Source organism: Heteronotia binoei, chromosome 8 (assembly GCF_032191835.1).
Source record: "Heteronotia binoei isolate CCM8104 ecotype False Entrance Well chromosome 8, APGP_CSIRO_Hbin_v1, whole genome shotgun sequence".
Classification (NCBI taxonomy): domain Eukaryota; kingdom Metazoa; phylum Chordata; class Lepidosauria; order Squamata; family Gekkonidae; genus Heteronotia; species Heteronotia binoei.
Window position 1 is genome coordinate 11,941,842 of NC_083230.1, and position 25,929 is coordinate 11,967,770.

Genomic DNA, 25,929 nt, shown 5'->3' on the forward strand with positions numbered 1-25,929 from the left:
ATCCATACAAAATAGCCTAAACTGCCCCGTTGCTTCAGTTGGATGTGAAAACCCATCCACATCTGAAGGAGGACTCCAGAGCAAAAGGAGGATGTCTGAGATCTTTTCACCTTTTCCAACTGTGATCAGTTTCCATTAGTTCTGCTAATAAAACACTCCACATAAAATGTCTTCTTAAAAAGCTGAATAGTAGCGACTGAAGAGAAAAAAAAAACAAGGTTGCTGCATCTGAAGAGAGATGGAGCTCTTTGAACTTACAAAGTCCATCCACTCACACTAACCAGGCTCAAACTCCACCAGTACAATCAGCTTCAGCAAGCAATGCTTTCAGTCGAGCTAGCCCCAACATTGCTTTACAAGGGGAAGTTGCTTCCAGTGCTCAAAAAATTAACTATATGTAAGTGGACCATAACTGGTGCAATAGAATGGACACTCCTCCAGGTACCTAGAATTTTTTCATCTAACAGTAATGCTCTTAGGGATGGGCACTGACCAGGACAATGTTATTAGGGTTTGTAGAGTCTTTCGGGATCAAGTGCCGTGTTCTACTGGAGAAAGTTTTCCTTCCAGACGTTTTGTTCTCAGCTGCGGAGAACATCCTCAGTGGCGTTGCAGCCGGAGCAGGCGCTCAGACCTTCTTGGCTGCTGTGCATTGAGTGGGGCCAGGGCTGCTGGAGAGCTGCTATTTCTAGGCTGGAGGGGGTGTGATGAAAGGGCAATTGGTTTGTGGATGTGCCCATTGTTTGGTGGGGCTTCCTGGAAGGATAGTGATAAGGAAACTGGCTGTTGAATGTGACCATTGTTCTGTGTTAATTGCTGGGAGGGTTGGAAGGGGTTTGAAGATAAGGAAGATGGTTGTTGACTGTGCTGATTGTTCTGTGGAATTTGCTGGTTGTTCTGAGACTTTCTGCAATTTATAGTCTGTAGGGTGTTTTGCAGAGCTGGGTACCAAGATTGGTGTATGAAAATGCCTTCTTCCTTTGTCTTAAAATTGTGCTGGTGTTTGTAAATCTCAATAGCTTCTCTGTTCAGGCGGGTATGATAATGTGAGACCGTAGAAAGGACTTCAGTTCTTTCAACGTGGATGACGTGGTCTCCTTCTTGAAGTGCATGTTCAGCTACAGCTGATTTTTCTGGCTGAAACAAGCGACAGTGTCTCTTGTGTTCGGTGAGACGGGTGTTGATACTGTGTTGAGTAGTGCCAATGTAGACTGCACCACAGGAGCAGGGTATTTTGTAGACTCCAGGGGTTGAAAGTGGATCTCTCATATCTTTGGCCGAGTGCAGCATGTGGCGGATCTGTTGTATGGGCTTGAAGACTGTGTCAACATTATGGTGTTTGAGAATTTTGCCAATGCGGTTGGTGACAGATTTTATGTAGGGCAGGAAGGCTGTACCCACATTTGTGTGTGGCTTCAGGACAATGCTGTTTGGTTTGTGGTTTGTGGCTGAACCAAACCGGGAGGTCTGCTCACAAATTGAATCCGTTTGTGGTTTATAACCCTGCACATCCTGTTGAATGGGACTGCAGTCCCTTTAAATGGGGTTTGCAGAAAGCAACCGCTCAGCTGTTTTTCAGGCTGTCTTGTGAAGTCCCTTTAAACTTTAAAACTGCTTTAAAAGGTTGTGGAAGTTCATGACAGTAGACCCAGGGCTTTTTCTGTACCAGGAACTCCTTTGCGTATTAGGCCACACCCCCCCAATGTAGCCAATCCTTCTGGAGCTTACCGTAGGCCTTGTACTTAGAGCTCCGTAAGCTCTTGAAGGATTGGTTACATCAGGGGTGTGTAGCCTAATATGCAAAGGAGTTCCTGCTACAATAAAAGCCCTGGGTAGACCTGTCCCAAACTTCTGTTTGCAAACCACAAACATTACACATTTTGCTTCATGGTTCAGTTCATGCCCATCCATAAATTCTGCTGCTAGCCCCAGTCCTTCATGAGTACACAAAGATGTGTGTTTGTGTATTGCAGAAGGAAAGCTTTGCTTTACTGGGAAAAACCTGCCTGTGTGGAGAAATAATATTACCAGTTTACCTCCGTAATGGTGGGACCTAGAGATGAGCATGAACCTACCTCCGTAATGGTGGGACCTAGAGATGAGCATGAACCTACCTCCGTAATGGTGGGACCTAGAGATGAGCATGAACCTACCTCCATAATGGTGGGACCTAGAGATGAGCATGAACCTACCTCTGTAATGGTGGGACCTAGAGATGAGCATGAACCTACCTCCATAATGGTGGGACCTAGAGATGAGCATGAACTTACCTCTGTAATGGTGGGACCTAGAGATGAGCATGAACCTACCTCCTTAATGGTGGGACCTAGAGATGAGCATGAATTTACCTCTGTAATGGTGGGACCTAGAGATGAGCATGAATTTACCTCTGTAATGGTGGGACCTAGGGATGAGCATGAACCTAGCCATGTTTTGTGCACAAACTGGGCCAATTTGTGGTTTGTTTTGAACTGGTTTGTTGGTTTGCGCCATCCCTGAACTGGAAAATGAACCACCTTTTTTCCTTGTTGGGTATCATAACATAACCAGTTTATTGCATTAGCACATATTGCCATAGCATACAAAAACAGAATACCTCGTACCTTAATACAATAAAATACAATAAAACTCAATTTTAAAAACCAGATATAAAGACGCTTTAGTCAATACTGCAAGGATAATCTTTTGCATGTAAATTATGACAAAACTAAGATTATGGTATTTGCTCGTAGACCAAAATACTATAACTGGAGGTTGGATGGGAAACCAATCGAACAGGTTCCCTTGTTTAAATACTTAGGTGTCACGTTTCATCAGTCATGCTCCTGGGCTGCTCATATAGACCATGCTAGGCATAATATTGAAAAAGCTGCAGTGGGACTATTGCGATTTTATAGAAGAAAAGGCGGCCCAACTGTCGAAATTTACCAAAGAAAATTATTACCGCAGCTGCTCTATGGAGCACCAGTATGGGCCTCTGGAAATCTCCACTCTCTAGAAGTCTCCCAGAATAAATTTACACGTAGGCTTCTTGCGGTTCCTCCTTCAACACCTTCGCCAACGACTAGACTGGAGTTATCTCTCCCTCATGTAAGAACTTTAGTCTATAAATTGGCTATTAATTTCTGGCTGAAGATTATTTTCCATATGACATCGGAACTGTTAATTTTGGCATATGGGGAAATGGATAGATCGTGGCGCAGTTTTATTTTTTTTGTTGGGTATCATTGTGAGTTTGTTTTGTTTTCGCAGTTCATTTTCCCAGACAGCCTGGGAAATTGCAATCAATTCCTAGGCAATGCTGGGGGTGGACTTCTGGGAGCCCTAGAAACACCTATAGCAGTTGTCTGTAGCTTGATTGGTAACTCTGGGAGCCAATCACAGAGTTCCTATTCTGGTCTATGGGAGCAGACACCATGACTCTGCTGCTTCTACTTTGCAGCATGAAGAGAGTAGGGTTAGTTGTCCTGAGAGCTAAAGCTGAGTTTTCCTGGGGGCACCTGCTTTGTGGGGCTGTAACTTGGATGGCGGGTGGAGGAAAGCCTGCTGAAGACTCCTGGTGAGTTTTATACCTCCTGAACCAAACAAACCAATAAACCATAAGCAAGTTCGGTGTTTCCAAGGCTGAAATGAAATTAACCTCTGATTCGGGCAATCAAACAAACCATGAACCAACACAAACCACCATTTTCCTGTTCCATGCCCATCCCTTAGTGGGGCCCAAACATGGAGAGGGAGATGAGTCCTAGCGCCTGAAACTATGGGCTTCCTGAGCTAGCCTACAATCCCATTATTTCTGTGATTTTGGAAATAAAATAGTTTTTTTCCCACTTTGCTGATTCTTAAATGTAAGAATGTGATGGGATCAGAGAACAGATTTAATGCTACAAATCTGTAATAAGCCCTGAGAAATTATATCCAATTCCTACCCAATGGTATGATTGAAGACGTACCATCTGTGAAGCCATTTTTCCATCTTTAGGTGAGATGAATCATGTTTCTGGTGAGCTATGAGGCCCTTCATAGGGACTCTCATTACAGCATTCACTTTCTGATGAAAGAGAGATGGGTGGGCTGCTTGTCTGATTGAAACTACATTATCATGTGCTGTGTTTCTTGGTTACCCTCCTCCCCAGTACATAAAAAAAGATTACCTTCTAGATGCCCCCTTTTCTATTTTTTCAGAGAAAATTCCCCTGGGAATGGAGCTGTTTTGATGATAGAACAATAACCGGATCTGTCTCTGAGCATGAATTATCTTTCTATTAGAAGGAGAAGTCTAGATTGTGTGTGTGTAGGGCATTGCATGTGCACAGAGAGCAGCACCCTCATATTTTAAATCAGGGTATCTTGAGTTGTGTACATAATACTATGAAAACAGGAGTCAGTGCACCTGCTGGGTGACCTGTTTTCCTCCTGCTTCCACGATGCAAATGTCAAATGTTCTTATCAGTAATTCAAATATAATTATTTCTGTGACTTTCATATTCCTTTCCCTTGCTTCAAGTCCACTTTCTCCCTCTGTTTCAATGCACACTGGTAGTTATCACAGCAATTATACATCCTTCTCTTGCTGCAATATAGTAATTGGGAAGTTTTGTCGCTATAATATTTAAACACCAATATGCCCGTGGAAGTGGCTTTTTCAATAAAAAGCGGTGCAGGAGTTGGGAACCCCTTTCAAAGCATGCTTCGAATCCAAAATATCAAAATGTTCCAGATTTCCATATTGAATTGTGGCTGCATTTAGGACAATTTATCCTAAAATACCTGTCTTTTTAGTATTTTTCTATAATTACACATCCCTGAAAATATGAAGTCTTTCTGCCTGACTTCAGAAAAAGCATACCTAGAACCAGGCCTTGGATTCAGCGGGAGCTCACAGGAGCACAGCTCCTAAACCTTTCTGACAGTTCCACCTCCTTCTTACCACCTTGTTCATTGAACAGTAGGTGCAGTTGCATAACAATCCCTGGATGAGCTCCATCACCTTTCCCCCCTACAAAACGACCCCTGCCTAGAACAGCTGTATTAGTAGAACATCTCAAATTAAGTTGCCTGGAGATCTCCTAGAATTACAAGTGATCAGTTCCCTTAGACAAAAATGGCTGCCTTGAAAGATGAACTCTATTTCACTATACCCCACTGAACTCTCTCCCCAGCCTCCATGAATCACATGGGAATTTCCTGAATCTTCAGGAATTTCCCAACCTGGAGTTGGCAAACAGGTCTCTGGTACAAACAGCCACACAGCTCTTCATGTTACATTGACAGCGCTGTCCTAAGTCCCTTACTGTCAATGGATTTGGAAAAGTGTAACTCTGGTTAGGATAGCACTGTGAGGAAAACTGTGGGATTCAGAAAGTGATATAGGCTTTAATTGTATGAGCTGAAGGGCTGCTGTGGAATTGATTTTCCCCATTTCTCCTTCCGGTTCCAGCCTGCAGTTACTCCTGAAACTTTGCCACGGGGTTATTTTCTTCTCCAAGCAGGGCCGGCACCAGGGTTTTTGGTGCCCTAGACTCCCCCTCACCCCGTGCCTGCAAGGGTGAAAGCGGCAGTGGCATGGCATCATGGCAAGGGAGGGCAGGCTCTGAGTGCACCTGCTGGCCCACTGCCTCCGCTCAGCCTCCCTGGGTCTGTGCTTCCAGGAAGGCTGAGCAGGGAGCAGCAAGGTGGTACATGTGCTTAGAGGTGCTCAGACTCTGTCCTCCCTTGCCATGGAAGCCTTCCATGGCAAGGGAGGGTGAGCTCTGAGCACCTCCCACTGCCCTACTGTCCCTTCCCCAATGCCACCTGCCCATTGCACTCCTGGTAGGCAGCGAGGTGGAGGAGGGTGGTGGGGGAGGGGGCACCAATAATGGAAAACTAAACTGGCTTTTGGATATAAACATTAATTGAACAGAAAAGGTACTTAATTAGAAACAATCATGGAAACTTAAAGAATTTTAAACGTATATGGAGACTCTATAGTCCATAATTTTAATGAACCTGAAAGGTTTGGAAATTAATTTCTTAATCTGTAAACTGATCAGCTAAAAGGAGAACCTGTGCAATGTATTTTTTACAGTTCTTTAATAACCAAATGTACTATATATATATATATATATATATATATATATATATATATATATATATATATATATATATATATATATATATATATATATATAACTTTAATATTATATCATAATTAGGAGTACAATAGTTAAAATTAAACATACATTTATGTGTGTGTGTATGTATATATATATATACATACATACATACACACACACAAGAAGGCATGTGGAGGAGGGGGAGTGAAAACATAAACCTTGAATATATTTGCTCCTTTTTTGAATAGTTGAAGAAGATAAATCATTTTGATAACATCCACATGCACTGAGATATCCACCAATGAATTAAGCCACTATTCTTTTAATTTCCAGGGAAGCTAACAAGAAGAATCTGCTGTGATTGAACTAAATTCCCCCAATAAATGAAAATTCCTTCTCTATCTAGCGTGAAGGTTGTAAAACAATTAGGAACAGCATCTCCTTTTGCTCTGTTATTTAATTGGTGGAAGCAGTCAAAGCTGTAAAAGTAGTTCATTATTTTAGCTCCCACTAGGTTTCTCTTTAAAATATATATTCCATGTCCTTTAAAATGAGCTAACTTTCCAAACAAGGTGTGCAAAAGTATCTGTATTAGTTCATAGAGCATGTGTATTACAATGGAACTTTTCAACTTAAGAGTTCCATCTGGAGTAATGAGAATTCTTTCTTTAACCTTCTAATTTCCTTGTTTTTAATGCAGATAAAGGAACACAGCTGCAGTTGCTCTGTATTGAAACTCTTGGTGGCTACTAAGCTTGTATTGAAGACCAGAATTTCTTGTTCCTTTCCTTCTCTTCCCTCTCTTTTCTTTTTCTTTTTATAGATTAAGGATATACGAATCTGATTATGTAATAGGACAGATATGAATTTGGAGCTTGTTACTAAATACTTTGCAAAACAGTAGGATTTTATAAAAATACTAGGTCACAAAATGTTTGTAGAATCTAAAGATGATACTTATGTGATAATTCTGTATACTTGTATAATGAGCTATATATCTTTTCCTCTTCTTTTAGTAGAAATAAGTGTAATCTATCTTTCCACTTTTTCGGTATTCTTTCCCCTCCTCTCCCCCCCCCCCCGATTTTCCCAATATGAAACTCAGTAACAAATCTGAAGACAAGAGACAACAGGGCACCATGCTGAGGATAAGGGGAATGTGCCCTCAGAAGGGACCTCTTCTTCAGTTGGTGAGCGGGTATCATTTCACACCAAGGAGCCATCCCTGGGCAAGGAAGGAGGGGGACTCTTAGTAGTTGGTGATTCGATTCTTAGGCAGGTAGAGAGCAGGTGGCAAATCTGCATACTGACCATATGGAGACTTGCCTGCCTGACGCAAAGGTAGCAGACATCATGTGTGTTGTAGATAGGCTGGTAGACAGTGCTGGGGAGGAATCAGTGGTCGTGATACATGTTGGCACCAACAATGTGGAGAAATACAGTTGTGTGGTCCTGAAGAGAAAATTTAGGCTGCTAGGCAAGAGACTCAAGGCCAGGACCTCCAAGGTAGCCTTCTCTGAACTGCCATCTGTTCCACATGCAGGGCCAGAGAGACAGGCACAAATTAGAAGTCTCAGTACATGGATGAGACAATGGTGTAGGGAGGAAGGGTTTAAGTTGGTTAGGCACTGGGATGCTTTTTGGAACAAATAGGAGTTGTACAGGGGGCCTGCAAAGAGGAAACTGAAAGGAAAGGTAAATAGAATCAAAACCCTTGGGAAAGCTTGGAGACTATTTAATACTGCAATCGTAGAAGCTCAGATAAATATGTGCCACAGCTTTGGAAAGGCACAAATACATATAGAAAAAGGCCAGCATGGTTAACAAACCAAGTAATGGAAGCTATAACAGGTAAGAAGGATTCCTTTAAGCGGAGGAAAGCTAGTCCAAGTGAGGTTAATAAAAGGGAACACAGGCTGTAGCAAATCAAATGCAAGTCTGTGATCAGGCAGGCAAAAAGGGACTATGAGGAACATATTGCAAAAAACATAAAGACCAACAATAAACATTTCTTCAAACCAGGGAGGCAGTGGGGCCCTTGGATGACCAAGTAAAAGGATCACTGAAGGAGGATAGGGAAAAGACTGAGAAGCAGAATGAATTTTTTGTCTCTGTTCTCACTGTGGAAGATAAGAAGTGCTTGCTGACTCCGGAACTACTGATTTCAGGAGGGGTGTTGAAAGACCTGAGTCAGATTGAGGTGACAAGAGAGGAGGCTCTATGACTGATAGACAATTTAAAAACTGACAAATCACACGCTCGTATGGCATAGATCCAAGAGTTCTGAAAGAACTCAAATGTGAACTTGTGGATCTCCTGACAAAAATATGTAATCTTTCATTAAAATCTGCCTCCATTCCTGAGGACTGGAAGGTAATTAATGTCACCTCCATCTTTAAAAAGGGTTCCAGAAGAGATCTGTAAAATTACAGGCCAGTTAGTCTGACATCAATACTGGGTAAATTGGTGGAAACCATTATTAAAGCGAGAATTAGTAGGCACATTGATGAACAAAAGCTATTGAGGAAGACTCAGCATGGATTCTGTAAGGAAAAAGATTGTCTCACTAACCTGTTAGAGTTTTTTGAAGGGGTGAACAAACGTGGAAAAGGGGAACCCAATAGACGTTACTTACCTTGACTTTCAGAAAACTTTAAATAAAGTTCCTCATCAAAGGCTCCTAAGTAAGCTCAATAGTAATGAGGTAAAATGACAATTCCTCTCATGGATCAAAAACTGGCTGATTAATAGGAAACAGAGAGTGAGTATAAATGGGCAATTTTCACAGTGGTAAGCCATGAGACATTATCTAATTGTTCATAGTTAATCCATAGAGTGACTATGGATTAAACTGCATCAACTGGGCATTGATAAGAGACTTCTCAAACTAATCATAACTCTTCATTCCTCCACTACTTGCCAAATCAAAACCTCAACTACTGGTGAACTAACACCTAAAATTCCCATAATAAATGAGTTAAACAAAGATGCATATTTGCTCCTTTTTTACTCAATCTATTCCTCAATGATTTGGCTCCAGCATTAACAGAAGTAGGCTGCCATTCCCCAAAATTGGTCTCTCTGCATGTACTCATCTTGTTATATGTGGATGACACAGTACTCCTTTCTTGTACGAGGATTGGGCTAAGATGACTGTTGAACAGATGTCCCAGTTTCTTTCAAGAAAACAAACTGCATCTGAACTACGAAAAATTTAAGATACTGTTTTTTGCTAAGTCTTGTAAAATCCACAAATGGCTATTTGACGGGAAAGAAATAGAACAAGTCAGGCATTTTAAATACCTAGGTCTTCATTTTAGTTACAATATGTCCTGGTCATGTCATCATAAATCTACTGTCAACTTAGCAGCCATTAGTGCATTAGCCATTTCCCAGTTTTTTTAAAAAATAGAGGCAACCAGTTTGTTCCAGTGGCTTTAAAAATGTATAAGGCCAAAGTAATCCCACAGTTATTGTATGGTATTCCAAGTTGGATTAGTGTCTTTGAGCCTGATATTGAAAGAGTTCAGTCCAAATTTGTTAGGAAAATCATGGGCTTACCATGCTGTGTCTCATATGCCACTCTTTGTCTAGAAACAGGTCTCAATATGTTAGAAACTAGAGCATGGCTTATATCAATCAAATATTGGTTACATGTGCACTATTCCACTAACTGTGGGAGCTACTTATATCAAATGCTGTCAGAATTCTCTTCGTCCAAATGGATTTCCTGCATAGAGAGGAAAATAATCACCTTAGGTTTGTCACAGTTTTCAAAAAGTTTTATTGGTTTCAGAAAAGATTTGGGGTAGGAGATGGGGGAAGTGGGAAAATAAAAAGCACAGTACATTCTGACCTTATTTTGCATAAAAAAAACTTTCCAAGAATACAAAGATAATTCTACAATATTTTCTTTACATAAATTGCCCCATATTATTTTGTCTAAAGTGTACACGATCTATTTTAAAATTTTATAGTATAAATCTTTTGTTGTTATCTAATGATTTTGACAATTCCAATAAAGGTAAATTTTATAATATAAAATACAGGAAAAAAGAAAAAAGAAATCAGTTTACACCAGAGAATCTTAAGAGTCTTGGATGTCCAACCAGGCATAAAATTTCATCCAATATTTTCTTGCTTCTTTTTTAGATTTCCCAGCCATCAGCTGGGATAGAAAGTCCAGCTCTGCTGCCTCTAGTACTTTTCCCACCAAGTCCATTTTTGTGGGAATTTCCTGAGATTTCCATTTCTGCGCCAGAAGGATCCTAGCTGCTGTGATAAAGTGTGCCAACAAATGTCTCACCTCTTTAGAGTAGTCCTCAGGAAATATGTTCAATAAAAATAGTTCTGGTTTGAAATGGATCTGAGTCTTCATAATCTTCTGTAACATTTCATGCATCATTTTCCAATAATCTTTCACCATCTCACATGTCCACCAAATATGGGAAAAGGTACCAATCTGTTTAGTGCATTTCCAACATTTGTTAGACATATTAGTATAGATCTTACACAATTTCTGTGGGGTCAAGTACCATCTATAAATCATCTTGTAAAGGTTTTCTTCAAAGGTTACTGACCTGGTTAGTTTAACATTAAGCTTCCACAGTCTCTCCCATTCTTCTAATGTAATATTATAGCCAATTTTTTTTGCCCATTGAACCATACAGTCCTTTACAACTTCATCTTGTGTCTTCATTTGAAGTAGGTATGCATATAGTTTGGAGATTAACTTTTCTTGTGGGCTGAAAAGAATTCTATCAAATAAGTATTGTTCTGTGTTAAAGCCTGTTGCCTTGTCTTTGGCATATCTGGATTCAACTTGCATTCTCAGCCACCAATTCATTTTAATGTCCAAATTTTCCAATTCTTTGGTTTTCAATTGATTATCTTTTCCCAACAGGTCATCATACCTATAGCTCTGATTTAATTTTAGGAGATTTGGATGGGTAAATGCTTCTACTGGTGAAACCCATCTTGGAATTTTTTTGATAAATTCTAGTCTTTAACCATGACCACATATGGTATAAGGATTTTCGAAACCAGTGATTCTTAAAATAGGAGTGGCCTTCAAGTCTTTGATACCACAAATATGCATGCTACCCCATAGTCAAATCATGTCCTTCTAACAATAGTTGTCTCTTGTCATTCAACAATATCCAATCTCTTATCCAAAGAAGTACTTATCCAATCTCTTATCCAAAGAAGATGCTTTACAATACACTTGCCAGTCTGGAAGGCCCATATCTGCTCTTGATTTAGCATCCTGCAATGTCTTTAGTTTAATTCTAGATTTTTTGCCTTGCCACACATATTTAACAATCATCTTGTTTAGTTCTTGAAAAAAATCCACTATTTAAAAATATTGGGATAGTTTGAAACAGAAATAGTAACCTTGGTAAAATGTTCAACTTTATTAGACCTATTCATCCCATTAAAGATAGGTTCAAATCGTGTCATTTTTCCAAATCTTTTATTTCTTTAAGTAGTTTGTCATAATTATCTGCTTTTAAGTTGCTACACCTGTTTGAAATAACACCTAGATATTGGTTTGAAATCCTGCCCAATAGCCAAATTGTTTGATCTTATTTATAAGATAATCTATTGAGTCCATTGGTTGTTCTAGTATGAAAACTAAGTCACCAGCAAAGGCTCTGAGTTTATATTGTTCATATTTTATCACAGCTCCCTTTTTACTTGCATCTTCCTTTATTTGATTATTCAGTACCTCTAAAGATAAAATAAAAAGTAGAGGAGACAATGGTCAGCCTTGTCTTGTACCTTTTTGAATGTTAATTACATCTGTTAGTTCGCCATTCACTGTCACCCTTGCATTTTGTGAGGAATATATTGCTTCTACCGCTCTCAAGAAGTTTTCACCACATTCTATGCCTTTCAGTTGCTGTAACATAAAGTGCCAACGAACATTGTCAAAAGCCTTCTCAGCATCTAAACAAATTAAAGCCAATTGCTTCTCTGGATGATTCTCATAATATTACAAAATATTACAAACTGTTCTGACATTGTCTTTCAAATATCTTTTAGGAAGGAATCCTGCTTGATCATAGTGTATTATAGATTGTAAAACTTTCTTCAAACGTTGTGCCAATATTGCAGCAAAAATTTTATAATTCACATTTAAAAGGGAAATTGGACGATAATTTTTAATATCTTTCAAATCATTATTTTCTTTTGGAATCAAAGATATTGCCATGAAACTGGAATTTGACCTTCCTCTTGAATCTTTTCAATAAGGCGTTTAAATGGTAAGAGTAAAGACTCTTCATAAGCTTTGTAGAATTCTGCAGGTAATCCATCTGGGCCGCAAAAAGTTGGACTCAACTGTGCGACTGAACAACAACAACAAAAAATATCTAATTCTCAGCAGCCAATTTAGCAAATATGCCCATTTAAAAAAAACTCTCCCTTATACAGTTCTAAATCTTTTTCTTGCAGTGTGTGCAAAAGAGGGGAAGGATTTATTTTCCAGTCTTCTCTTTCAAATGCCATTTACATTTAGGTTACAACCTGAAGGTATGTCTGTAAAATGGATAAATACACCCAGGACTTACAAAATGTAAAATGAAGGAGATTTGCAGCAGATCTCTCCTCTAGCACAACACTCTCTGTGGAAGGAGGTGATCTGATGTGTATCCCTCAGGCTTGAAGACCTTTGTGTTGTCTATCTGGCAGATACTTTCCCTTCCCATGCAAGTGTACACCAAGATTTCAGCCTGTATGTCTCCTTTTCCTCCTTCTCCTTGAGTCTTTCTGCCCTTTCTACTGAACATTATACATAAGGCTTTACATTTCTCTGTCTTTCTTGTTGCATTCCTTCAGTTCTCTGCAGCTTGCTGTGGCAAAGCTGTCACAAAAAAGTCTTCAGTGATCCATGGGAGGGAGAGTGTCTTTTATAAAAGGGCAGAATGGAAAAGATGAAGCACCCCCCTCCCCCCCACACACACATTTAGTCATTTTGTTAAATGTAGCCACAAATCCTTTCCTGGACAGAATATCTGCTGTGTTAAGGAACCATGCCTGAGCAAGTATCTAAGGGAGAGGATGTAAGACACGTACACTTAAATCAAATAAACCTGCACTGTTGTGGGATTTCTTTTTAGAAATCTCAAAGGATAAGCCAGCGCTGGTGACTGCAAGAAGCAATATTTGAACAAATAGAAAGGAGATGGATTTGCCAGAAGTAGCATTCTGGAAGAGAAGTTGGTAGTCATGGGGGTAATAGTCTTAAATCTCCTCAGGTATACCCAACAATAAAAACTGCAAAGGAGAAGAAATACAAGCCCCTAACTAATGACTGTATCACCTATGCCTGCAATCCTGAACACAACTAGTCACGCAGGACTCAGTGGAAGATAACTATATAGGCAAGGCTGCAGTCTTCACATTCAACTCCTGAACATATTTGCTCTGAAGTAAGCCCCCACTGGTTTTCATGAGATTTGCTTCCATGCAAGGATTGTGGCTTTCAACAGCAATCCTGAACACATTTAGGTTGCTGCATTCATATAGATGTCAATATTATTTAAACAGACTAACTGTGTGAGATGGTAGCCTTCAGGGCTCATTTCCAGTGGGAACTCACAGGAACAACATTCTGGGAGAGAAGAAACAAAGTATTTATTTATTTATTACCTTATAAGGCAGCAGCATATGATGAAGTTCTCTGTGCCTGTCTCTGCTTCTCTTGCAGTCAGCTGGATTTTCATAGGCTACAGTATCAGCTCTTCAAAGGCAGTATAGGCTCTTTGGAAATCTGGCCCCTCCCCCTTAGTCCTGCAAGGGGAGAGGTTGAGGCCTTGCTTGAAGTTACTGCCTATCTGTTAATCCTACTGGACTGGCTACTGCTCAGTAAGTTATGGGGGTGGGGGGTGAAACCCTGAAAGACACCCAAACAATGCACCCCTGTAATGTGATATTGCAGTGTAACCCGAGAATATGGATATTACACAGCAATGCCCATCTGAACGAGAATGGTCTCTTTTACGCATAAGAGAGACAAATCTGCTTCAATCTAGGCCCTAGGCAGGCTGGAAGGATGTCAAGTCTGGTTCACAGACTGGGCAGACATCTTGACTGTGCTGAAAGGCTAAAGAGCATCCATTTTTCTGATCCTGGAAAGGAACAACTCCAGGGCCAGAGAGGGACATAGTGGGCAAAGCTGTAAAAATTCCTTCACCCCTTGTGGTAACCTCTTTCAAGCCTGTTCCCCAAACATAAAACCGGCAACATATAAACAAATGTCTGTATGTATGGTCTGCCATTCTTCAGGAAAGACAGCAGAAACAGAAAGGTTAAAGGCCAAAGAGCCATATTGTTGTGTGAATGTGCACTAAATCTGTCATCTGGTTTCACATTTCTGCCAGGGAATCTGAGTTCTATAGAATTTCTATTTTTCTTTAATTACTGCTAAAGGCTATCAGAGTTAACCAGTCTCCTGAACACTTGATGAATGGCTATCCATCCTGACATGTAGGGAGAAATATATCATTTTTGGTGAGCTTCAAAGGAACCAGCGGCAACAACAGGGCCGTAAACCCATTTGGCCAAACTAATTAAGATTCCTCTTTTGGAGTTTTGTGTGTATGACACCCTGCCTTTTCATTGGATACATGAATATGACACTCTGCCTTCCTATTGGGTATTTGGGTTTTTGACACTCTGTTTCACCATTGGACAATTGGGCCTCTTGATGTGACGTAACTGGCCCTAGAAAACAGGCCACCCTACCTGTCAAGAGTACCTTCCTAACAGATCTTCCCGGCTTCATGCACCTTCCCATCCTCCCTAGCATCCTTCCCTCCCTCCATTCCTTCCTGCCTTCACCCCCCCCCCTTTTCTCAAGAGAAATCTCTCTCCAGAGGCCTTGTGTTTCCTCTGACTGAGCCTACTCTGCAAGAATTAGGCACTGTATACCCCCCCACACACACACTTATTCAGCTAACCTCTGTAATTCCTCTTGTATGTTTGAAAATTATGGGATTTAACTATTTGAAAATCATTTCCTATAATAAAATCCATTAATTTAGCCAAAGGATTTTCAGTGGTCTATCTCTGTAAACATTGACAGAGATCCCGCTTCACCTCATCTCATGTAGACTTGTCATTTTGAGCTAAGAAATATTAATATCCCCCAATAAAAAGCTGGTTGAGGTGGTAACAGGGGGGATGGACTTCTTGGGATGGGGGAGGGTGGTCTTCAGCTCACACTGAAAGGCAAGCCTTGGCCTTGCTTGCCCTGCTCAGCTGGGCACACTTGCCCTCGAGTGAAGGGCCGTGGTGAGGGGGGGGGGATTTCTGGCCTCTGTTGCAGGCCCAGCCTGGTTTGCCTTGCTCAGCTGGGTGCACTTGCCCTCTAGGGAAGGGTAGTGGGGAGGGAGAATGATCTCTGGCCTCCATTGTAGGCCTGGCCTTCCTTGCCTTGCTTGGCTGGGTGCACTGGCCCTCGAGGGAAGGGCGGTGGGGGGTGATCTCTGGCCTTCATTGCAGGCTCGGCCTGGCTTGCCTTGCTGGCTTGGCTGGGTGCACTTGCCCTCGGGGGAGAAGCGCTCCTCTGCTGAAGGCAAGTGCATTGGGCCACCACAGCAGGACAAGGCTGGGGCCTGCCCTGTAATGCAGGCTTTGGCAGAGGCAGCATTGGGGTGGGGGGCGCCTTCAGCCTACACCTTGCCAAGCGAGCAGACATCTCAGGGGGAGGTCTTTCACACCTTTCAGGTGGAGGGGGGTGCAAGAGAGTTCCCCGCCCATGCAAGGCCTGCCCAGCCATCCTGGGCTACTGGGTGAGTGGGAGTCTTCTATTGCAGGGGGCAGGGGATTCTATATCTTTTTCTACCCCCCTCTCTCTCTCAGCAAAGGAACCAGCCTCCGGGTCTTTCCTAGAGATTTCTCTGCAAATCAGGTCAGTTCCCCAGGGTTGAGGACTGAGGGCTTTCCTCTCACACACTTTTTGGAGGAAGTGGGCTGCCCTTTCTCTCCAAAAGATAGGTCTTTTTCCCCTGCACCCTAGGAGGCAGTATCCAGGACTTTCCTGAAAATTTCCTCACAAATCAGGTTCAGTTCCCTAGGAGAGAGGATGGAGGGCTTTCCCCCCCTTTATGGAGGAAGTGGGCTGCCCTGTCTCTCCAAGAGATAGGATGGGAAGGGATATAGTGCCCTTCAGCATAGGGTACCCAGAGCGTACAAGAGAGCTATTGAAGCAATGGGTGTTTTCGCACTCACCTTCAGCCGGCGCCGCGACCCTCTTGACGACGGAGGATCTGTGCTGATTTCCCACACGAAGCGCTGGAGCAACCAGAAGAGCCGCCAATTTCCGGCGCGAAGCCCGCTCAAGCGTTTTCCTGCTTCTTGGCGATTTACGTTTGAGCGGGCTTCGCGCCGGAAATTGGCGGCTCTTCTGGTTGCTCCAGCGCTTCGTGTGGGAAATCAGCACAGATCCTCCGTCGTCAAGAGGGTCGCGGCGCCGGCTGAAGGTGAGTGCGAAAACACCCAATGTGAAATGGTAAAGCAGAAACAATAAAAGGAGCAGGAAAAAAACACACTGATCAGTATGAGAAAAAGGCAGACTAAGAATCGGTCTGGGACCGATTTCGCACTCACCCTTATGCCGCTCTCACATCCGTCTTCTCAGTGCAGCATCCTCCCGATTTCCCACTATTTGCACCGGGGCTACAGCAAACATTGCGGTTTTCGCGCAGCAAACGGAAGCCACTAAAAACCACGTTCCGTCTGCTGCACAAAAACCGCAATGTTTGCTGCAGCCCCGATGCAAATAGTGGGAAATCAGGAGGATGCCGCACTGAGAAGCTGGATGTGAGAGCAGTGTAAGTGAGTGCAAAATCAGCCCCAGTCTTGCTACTGGGAAAATAAAATTACAGAAACAAGAATAAAATCAATGTAAGGCATTTTACTGAACCAATGAAATTAGTGAAAAATAAAATTGACCATGAAAGAAAAATGGTGTAAGTCAGAAAGAAGTGGCAAGTCCCAGTCACTACTAAAAAAAAATGTCCAGAAAAGGGTTGGTTTCAAGAGCTGTTGCAAACTCAGCAGCCAGATAATTTCCAGACTGAGAAGCCTCTCTCCCCTCCTTTCTCTCTCTCACCCCCCTCACCTCTCCTTCCTTTCTCTATCTCTCCCTGTCATCTGTCCGCCAACTTTCTTTTCCCCCAAAATAACTTGACGGGTCATTCATGCCCTCTGACAAATGTTTGTGATATTGAAATCATTTAATATCTTGACTGTTTTCTTTATGCTTTTGAAGTAATTTTTCTCCAGATTGCCAGCTCTGAGTTGGGAAATACCTGGAGCCTGAGCGGTGGGCATCATCTTCTGACGCAGGGGGCGTGGCATATGCAAATACCTTATGCAAATAAGTTATGCTAATGAGTTCCTGGAAAGCTTTTTCTATGAAATGACCCTTGGTAGCCTTACACTACTCTGATAAAGAAAACCTACATTTTTAAAGTATATCCCACCACTACCTTTTCTTGCTTCAAGATAACCAGGGAAGCTGACATATAGTCCCAGTGGGGTCTCCCTTCAGACCCGCTTAGCTTTGCTCATGTACTTGAAGAGCTTCAGAAGATACTGCAGAAATAACTTCACTCTGCATTCAAATATTGTAATTCTCTTTAGCCCTGTCACACTATATATGAAGTTTAATGCCAGGGCATTTTTGGTGACTTTTTTTTTTACAAAATAATAATAATAATAATAATAATAATAATAATAATAATAATAATAATAATAATAATAATAATAATAATAATAATTTATTTCTATCCCGCCCTCCCTGCCGAAGCAGGCTCAGGGCGGCTCACAGCATAAAATACACAGTACATCCATTATACTTATAAAAACATAGTTAAAACAGTTATAAATTATTAAAATTAACATGACAATATGGCGTTATAAACATTAGATTTTTAGTAAAATTCAGAGCATAAGAGCATTTCCAGCAGCATACCTAGCTTTATCACTAGTTTTATCACTAGTCGAAGGCCATCTTGAAAAGGTGGGTCTTACAGGCCCTACGAAATCGATCTAAACATCTTAGGGCCCTCACCTCCTCAGGGAGTTGATTCCACAGTAGTGGAGCAGTGACAGAGAAGGCCCGATCCCGGGTGGCCTTCAGTCTGGCCTCCCTTGGCCCAGGGACATTCAACTGGTTTTTCCCAGATGACCTCAGTGCCCTCTGGGGCTCGTATGGGGAGAGACGGTCCCTCAGGTAGGTAGGTCCTCGGCTATATAGGGCTTTAAAGGTAATAACCAGCACTTTGTAGCGAACTCGGTATGCCACTGGCAGCCAGTGCAGCCCACACAGCCCCGGCCGTATGTGCTCCCACCTTGGGAGCCCCAACAACAGCCTAGCCGCCGCATTCTGCACCAGCTGCAGCCGCCGAGTTCGGCACAAGGGCAGCCCCATGTAGAGGGTGTTGCAGTAGTCCAGTCTCGAGGTGACCGTAGCATGGATCACCATTGCTAGGTCATGGCGCTCCAGGAAGGGGGCCAACTGCTTCGCCCGTCAAAGATGAAAGAACGCGGACTTGGCAGCGGCCGCTATCTGTGCCTCCATTGATAATGAAGGCTCCAGAAGAACCCTCAGGCTCTTGACCTTATGTGCTGCTTTAAGCTGCACACCGTCAAGGACCGGCAAGGGGATTTCCCTTCCCAGGGCACCGCGACCCAAGCAAAGTACCTCTGTCTTCGTTGGATTCAGCTTCAGCCCGCTCAGTCTGAGCCAACCTGCCACGTCTTGCAATGCTAAGTCCAGGCTTTCTGGGATGGAACTAGGCCGGCTGTCCATTAGTAGATAGAGCTGGGTGTCATCAGCATATTGATGGCACCCAAGCCCAAACCTCCGGGCAATCTGGGCAAGGGGGCGCATATAAATGTTAAACAGCATCGGGGAGAGAACTGCCCCTTGTAGCACCCCACATACTAGTGGGTGCCTCTGGGACCGCTCCCCCCCAATGGCCACCCTTTGTCCCCGTCCTTCGAGGAAGGAGGAAAGCCACTGTAAGGCCAATCCCCCAATCCCCGCGTCGGCGAGCCGGCGGGCCAGTAGCTGATGATCGACCGTATCAAATGCGGCCGACAGGTCCAACAATATTAGCACCGCCACGCCGCCTCAATCCAGATGCCGCTGGAGGTCATCCACCAAGGCGACCAGCACTGTCTCCGTCCCATAACCCGGACGGAAGCCGGACTGGTGAGGGTCTAAGGCGGAAGTGTCATCCAAAAAGCTCTGCAACTGTAACACCACTGCTCTCTCTATAACCTTACCTAAAAATGGTAGGTTCGAGACCGGTCGATAATTTGCCAATTTGGCCGGATCTGCTGTACTCTTTTTTAGGAGAGGGCGGACCATGGCCTCTTTCAAAGATGTTGGAAATTGCCCTTCCAAGAGGGATCTATTTATGATATCCCGTATAGGATATCTAAGCTCCCTCTGGCAGGATTTAATTAGCCAGGAGGGGCATGGGTCAAGGTCGCAAGTTGTAGGGCGTACAGTTGAGAGAACTTCGTGGACTTCCCCAAGACTAAGCACGTCGAAGTGATCCAAGATAACATCAGAAGACAGGCACGGAGCCCCGGGTTCATCTACTGCATTCAATGTGGCAGGAAAGTCCTGGCGGAGCGACGAGATTTTATCTGCAAAAAATTTCGCAAAAGCCTCACAGCCTATTTCCAATTCTCTCATGTTTGGTCTGCCTTGGGGCAGAGTGGTCAAATTTTCAATTATCTTAAACAATTGTGCTGGGCACGAATTTTCAGATGCAATCCTAGCTGCAAAGTAATCCTTCTTTGCGGCTTTGACTGCCATCTCATAAGACTTCATAAACGTTCTATAGGATGTTCTCGTCGCTTCGTCACGAGTATGCCGCCACCGCCTCTCTAGTCGTCTGAGTCCCTGTTTCAGTTGGCGTAGCTCCAAGGTATACCAAGGAGCCAGCCTACTTCGAGGGCGCAGAGGACGCCGGGGTGCAATTTCGTTGATGGCCCTGGATAACCTGTCGTGCCAGGTATCTACCAGGTCATCAAGGGAATTGCTAGGGGGCCAGGGGTCCCGCAGAGCCCTCTGGAACCGCTCAGGGTCCATCTGACTCCGCGGGCAAGCCAAAATAGGCTCGCTGCCTGTACAGGGTTGAGGAGGCGCACCCACACGAGCCTTGAGGGCTAGGTGGTCCGACCATGGCACCGCCTCTACTGCAATACTGTCCACCAAAATCCCGGACGCAAAGATCAAGTCTAACATGTGTCCGGCCTGATGCGTGGGGGTGGTAACAAATTGGGAGAGTCCTAGTGTCGCCATGGAGGACACCAGGTCCAGCGCCTGATTGGAGGCCGCGTCGTCTGCATAAGCCTTGGGAACTCCAACGCCCAGCCCGCCACCGCCTCCATCAGGGCCGGTAAGGCGCTGGCTGGTGCATTAAGCGGACGGTACACCAGCCAGATCGCCAACCCCTCCCCCACTTCCCACGCCAAGCCGGCACACTCCAAGCCATCGATCGTTGGGGCCGGGAGAGCCCTGAAGGAGTAACCCTCCCGTATGAATAGCGCCACCCCTCCCCCCCGGCCAGTTGTCCGTGATTGGTGAAAGACCGAGTAGCCCGGGGGCGCCATCTGGGAGAGAGCCACCGTCTCTCAATCCCGCACCCAGGTCTCGGTCACGCAAGCCAGGTCCATATCCTGCTTAAGCAGGTAATCCCTAAGGATTGAGGTCTTATTGTTTATGGACCTGGCGTTACATAACACCAATGACAGAGACTGACTTTCCCTCTTGGCCCCGCTACCTGCCACCCTTGGGATGGGACGCAGACCGGAAGAGGGCCAAGCACTGTCTTGTCTTCGCCTCCTTCCCACATAATTCCATCTGCTCCCACCATCATACCTTCCCCTCCCCATGAGCACTGGGATCCCTAGGCCAGACATCCACTCCGTACCTGATCCTTCACTAGTGTCAGTTAGCTTACTACCCAGTTATCTTCTCCAGAGCTTCACCACCCTCACCCTCCTCTGTTTCACAGTTCCAAATTGCCTGGCCCTTTATTAATTAGTCTGTAGTTAATTAAATTAAACCTCTCCCAACCCTATCTCCATAATTTAATTGGCTAAAAACTTTAGTCATCTATTGGCATATTAATAAATAAATATGTCCCCCCCATTAAACCATCCAATTAATCTGCCAGTAATAATAAATACAATCAATCAAGCCAACAATTAATAAATCACTAATTAATTAACTAATTAACAATTTAATCTCTTAAATTACCAGCAATATAAAATTTTCCGTGAGGAGTGGTAGGCAAAGCTACTAGCTTAGGTAGTGATCTTACAGATCTTAAAGTGCTAGTGCTTTTAAATGTCTTCGGCTTCCGACTGGAATTTCTGTTGGTACAGTCTATCTGTTGTCCCAGGTCCGATATTCTCCAACAGCTAGGGGGCCCAGGAGGGCTGAAACTCCCGCTGTGTCCCCCCAGTGGCCCGGATTGAGCCCTAATAGACTGGCTCAGAAGGGGTTCTAGCTCCGTTGTCGCTGCCTCGGGGTGTAGTCTGGTCCCTTGTGGTCGGTTCGCCAGGTCTCCGTTCACCGTTCGCCCCGTACAGGGCCGCCTGGTTGCGGGCGTCTGGCTGTCGGCTTCGTTCACACCCCAGCTGCGATCGCCGTCGCGTCGTCCCCACAGCTTCCGTTGGCTCTGGTTGGAGTGGGCCAGTTGAGCTGCGTCTCGTCTTTGTTGTTGTTGTTGTTATTTTCTTCTCGCCGCCATGCACGGTGCCTCTTGTTCTTATCGGCTACTCCGTGCACTCCAGCCCACAGCTCTGTGTGTTCTCGGGTTGTGCTGCAACTCCAGCCCGTGGCCGTGTCTTGTCTCCGCGCCGGCCTGTGTCAGCCCGGCTCGGTCGATACTCCAGCCCGCGGCCGCGTCTCGTCTCCGCGCCGGCCTACGTCGGCCTGGCTCGGTCAGTGCAACGCCCCAGCTCTCGGCTTGTTTCACTTGCGACAGAAATAAAATTAGAATTATTAAAAGTCATTTGCTCTTCAGAGGTCTCTAACATCCAAACTGTAGGATTCACGAGTGATACAGAGAAGGGAAAAAAGTTCCATTTTGCTTTCATCCTTTTGTGATGCTGCCTTCTAAAAATAAAAATCTGAAAGATGCCTGAGAATAAACCGAGAAAAAAGTCTGTCCTGCCTGAGCAAGAGGGCAGAGAATTAATTCCATAAGAAGAAGGAAATGCTGTACCTTTAAATACACGGGGTTATGGGTTTTGTAGTTCTTTAGGTGCTGTAGGTCGGGTGGGATTATATAGTCCATCCTAATTGGCTAATTGTGGAAAGTTCCGGCCCCCTCTGTGGACCTGGGAAAGTTCTATTGTCCTTTTCCTGTCTGTTTACAATCCTTTGTTAAGCAACTAGAGCAACATGGGGACCCAGGGGAATGCATCTATCTTTCCACCTCACATTCATCATTTGTAAGAGCTATCTGAGCATGCATGTCCCACCTGATGACAGGGCACCGCGAGTACTCTGTAATGTGCCTTGGGATTTCAATAAAGTCTGTAAAAGTTCTGCAAGTGTGTTTGCATGGCCACATCTGGACACAGTAGTCAGTAACAAGGTCTTTAGGGAATCAGAACTGCAATGAGATTTGTGATATAAGGGCAGGCATTCAAGTTTAGCTTAACTGAACAGAGAATGCAAGAAAAGCTTTGATTATCCCTGGGCTTGATTCATCCAGGGATATATCCAGCTAGGGTTGCCGATCCCAGTTGGGGGCAGGGGATCCCCGGTTTGGAGGCCCTCCCCTGCTTCAGGGTTATCAGAAAGCTGGGGGAGGGGAGGGAAATGTCTGCTGGGCACTCCATTATACCCTATGGAAGCTGATTTCCATAGGGAGAATTGATCTGTGAGTATCTGGGGTTTTGGGATGACTATTTTTTGAGGTAGAAGCACCAAATTTTCAGCATAGCTTCTGGTGCCTCTCCTCAAAACAACCACCATGTTTCATAAAGTTTGGACCAGGGGGTCCAATTCTATGAGCCCCCCCCCAAAGGTGCTCCTATCCTTCATTATTTCCAAATGGAGCAAAGGCATATAAATGGCATGCAGTCCCTTTAAATGTGATGAGCAGAATTCCTTTTGGAGTTCAATCATGCTTGTTATGCCCTTGCTTCTGGCTGCACCCCCAAAAGTCCCCAGATATTTCTTGAGTTGGACCTGGCAACCCTATATTCAACACACTAGTAAACTGCCTTTCCTCAAGGCTCTGAGGATAGCGCATTACTATCTTCTCCATTTTATCCTCAAAAAAACCCTGTGAAGAAGGTTAGATTGAGAAAAGAGGGAGTGGCTCAAAAGCCACCCAATAAGTATCACAGTGGCATGGGGATCTGAATTCTGATTTCACTAATCCTGGAGAGTTAATCCCCCAGAATGTTACCAGAATGACTTACTTCTTGTAGGCCTGCTTGGACCAAAGTCTGGACTGGTACACTAGAAAAGCAGAAAGATAAAGAAGCTGTCCCAAATCTCTGGGGCAATACAAGAGGGAATTCCAGCTGCTGCAGAGAGACCCCCATTAACCAGCTCCCAGAAAGTTTGTGACTCATTGTTTATGGCCGAAATAAGGGTCTTCCAGCCTTGACGTAAGGCCAACCATTTTTATACTTCATTAGGGACTTGTAGTCTCTTTTTAATAATATAAGATCAAGTTGATGGATCAGTGAGTTTGTACATTTAAATAAATGATGTTTGGATCTAATTCTTCGAATATGGTCTCTACACTCTTTATCGAACCTGGTGTTTTTCCGTTCAGCCCTATAAATCATAGACAGTTTAGAGCAGATTGGCATAGAAAGATCTAAGATGTTAGAAAGCTGTCTTTGTATCTTCAAAGACTAAGTTCTTTTCTCCAGCTGATCTGTATTTTAATAAAGTATTTTAACCTGCCCACCTTAAAAAAAACCACAGCCCACCAACAATCAGAGCATCCAGGCTGGTTCGAGCCTTCCTGGGTCTGTCTCTATCAAATCATAAATCCATTATGAAGATTAAGTTTCCTCAGGGCTTTTTTTGTAGAAAAAGTCCAGCAGGAACTTATTTGCATATTAGGCCACACCCCCTGACACCAAGCCAGCTGGAACTGCATTCCTGTGCCTTCAAAAGAAAAGCCCTGAGCTTCCTAGGCCAATGAAAATAGGTAAAACAGACATTATAGACCTGCTTCACTTTTGGCCCTCCAATATTGGGCATTCTCATGGACCAGTCCTGTCTATGTTAGAAACAAATTGTTGACCTTCTGTCTAGGGTTGCCAAGTCCGACTCAAGAAATATCTGGAGACTTTGGGGGTGGAGCCAGGAGTCTTTGGAGGTGGAGCCAGGAGCAAGGGCATAACAAGCACAATTGAAGTCCAAAAGGAGTTCTGGCAATCACATTTAAAGGGACCGTGCTCCTTTTAAATTCCTTCATTCCATAGGAAATAATGGAGGATAGGGGCACTTTCTTATGGGGCTCATAGAATTGGACCCCCTGATCCAATCTTTCTGGAACTTGGTGGTTGTTTTGAGGAGAGGCACTGGATGCTATGCTGAGATTTTGGTGTCTCTACCTCAAAAACCAGCCCCTCTGGTGCCCCAGATACCCACGGATCAATTCTCCATTATAATGAAGAGGGACCCCTGAATAATTAATGAATACCTCAATAATAATAATAATGGAAAATATGGTTGTGCCTTCAAAAGAGAATGTCTGATGCAACATTTAGAGTGACTGTTAAGGGACCCCTCAGAGGAGCTTCTGCTAAACTGATAAAACCAGACAGGCTAAGGGTGTGACTGTTAAGGGGCCCCGCAGAGAAGGAGCTTCTTGCTGATAACACCGAGGGACAGAGCAGGGGAAAACGACAAGAAATTACTGGAAGGAAAGCAGGAGGTGGAGCATTTGAATTAGATAAGAGGGGGCTTGTCTGCTTGTTTGGGGGATGAATAAAAATGGTCAGAAGGCTGATGATTTGAACTTAGCCATTTTGAGCTTATGCTGACAAGTTCTACTTTGATGTCAAAGTAAAATACCTTGCTTCAAACCAAGCAATGTGTGGGGCTTCGTTATTTACTTGCTACAATACCCTATGGGAATCAATCTCCATAAGTTATAATGGAGTGCCCAAAAGACATTCCCCCTCCCCAACTTTCTGATAAACCTGAAGCAGGGGGAGGGTCTTCAAACCGGGGGATCCCCTGCCCCCAACTGGGGATTGGCAACCCTACCTACTTCCGTCTGAAAGCCAGTATACAGAGTTATTTTAGAGAAAAGGCCTGTGAATTATAAAACTCCAGAAGCACTTTAGCAGGTCATAGCTCTTTTATTTTTTTTAAAGATGGTTTTCAGTAATGAGAGCAACAAATAGAAATGTCTCTGTGTTTCTGAGCTGCCACATCCTAAGTGTTTCTAAATGCAGTTGCAGGCAGTTAAATGGTAGAGAACAATGAACTGAAAATCATTGATAAAAGCATTTAGTCAGAAATCAACCATTTACTGAGATGGTGAGGGAATGCTGAGTCAGTCATTTTTGAGTTTGGCACCAGCAAAATTATTACATTGATTATTAGTCTTAATGATATCCCACACTGCTGAATCACCATGTTTCGTAAGGAATAACTATTGCAGAAGTTCGTCCTCTACAGAGTATATGAGAACAGGCAGGCAGAAAACCACCTTTCTATCTTAATCACTTGGACTGAGGAATGCCAGAAGTGGAACAACAGTATTTTTAGTTTTATTTTATTTTTTTGTAGAACAGTAGGCTGCTA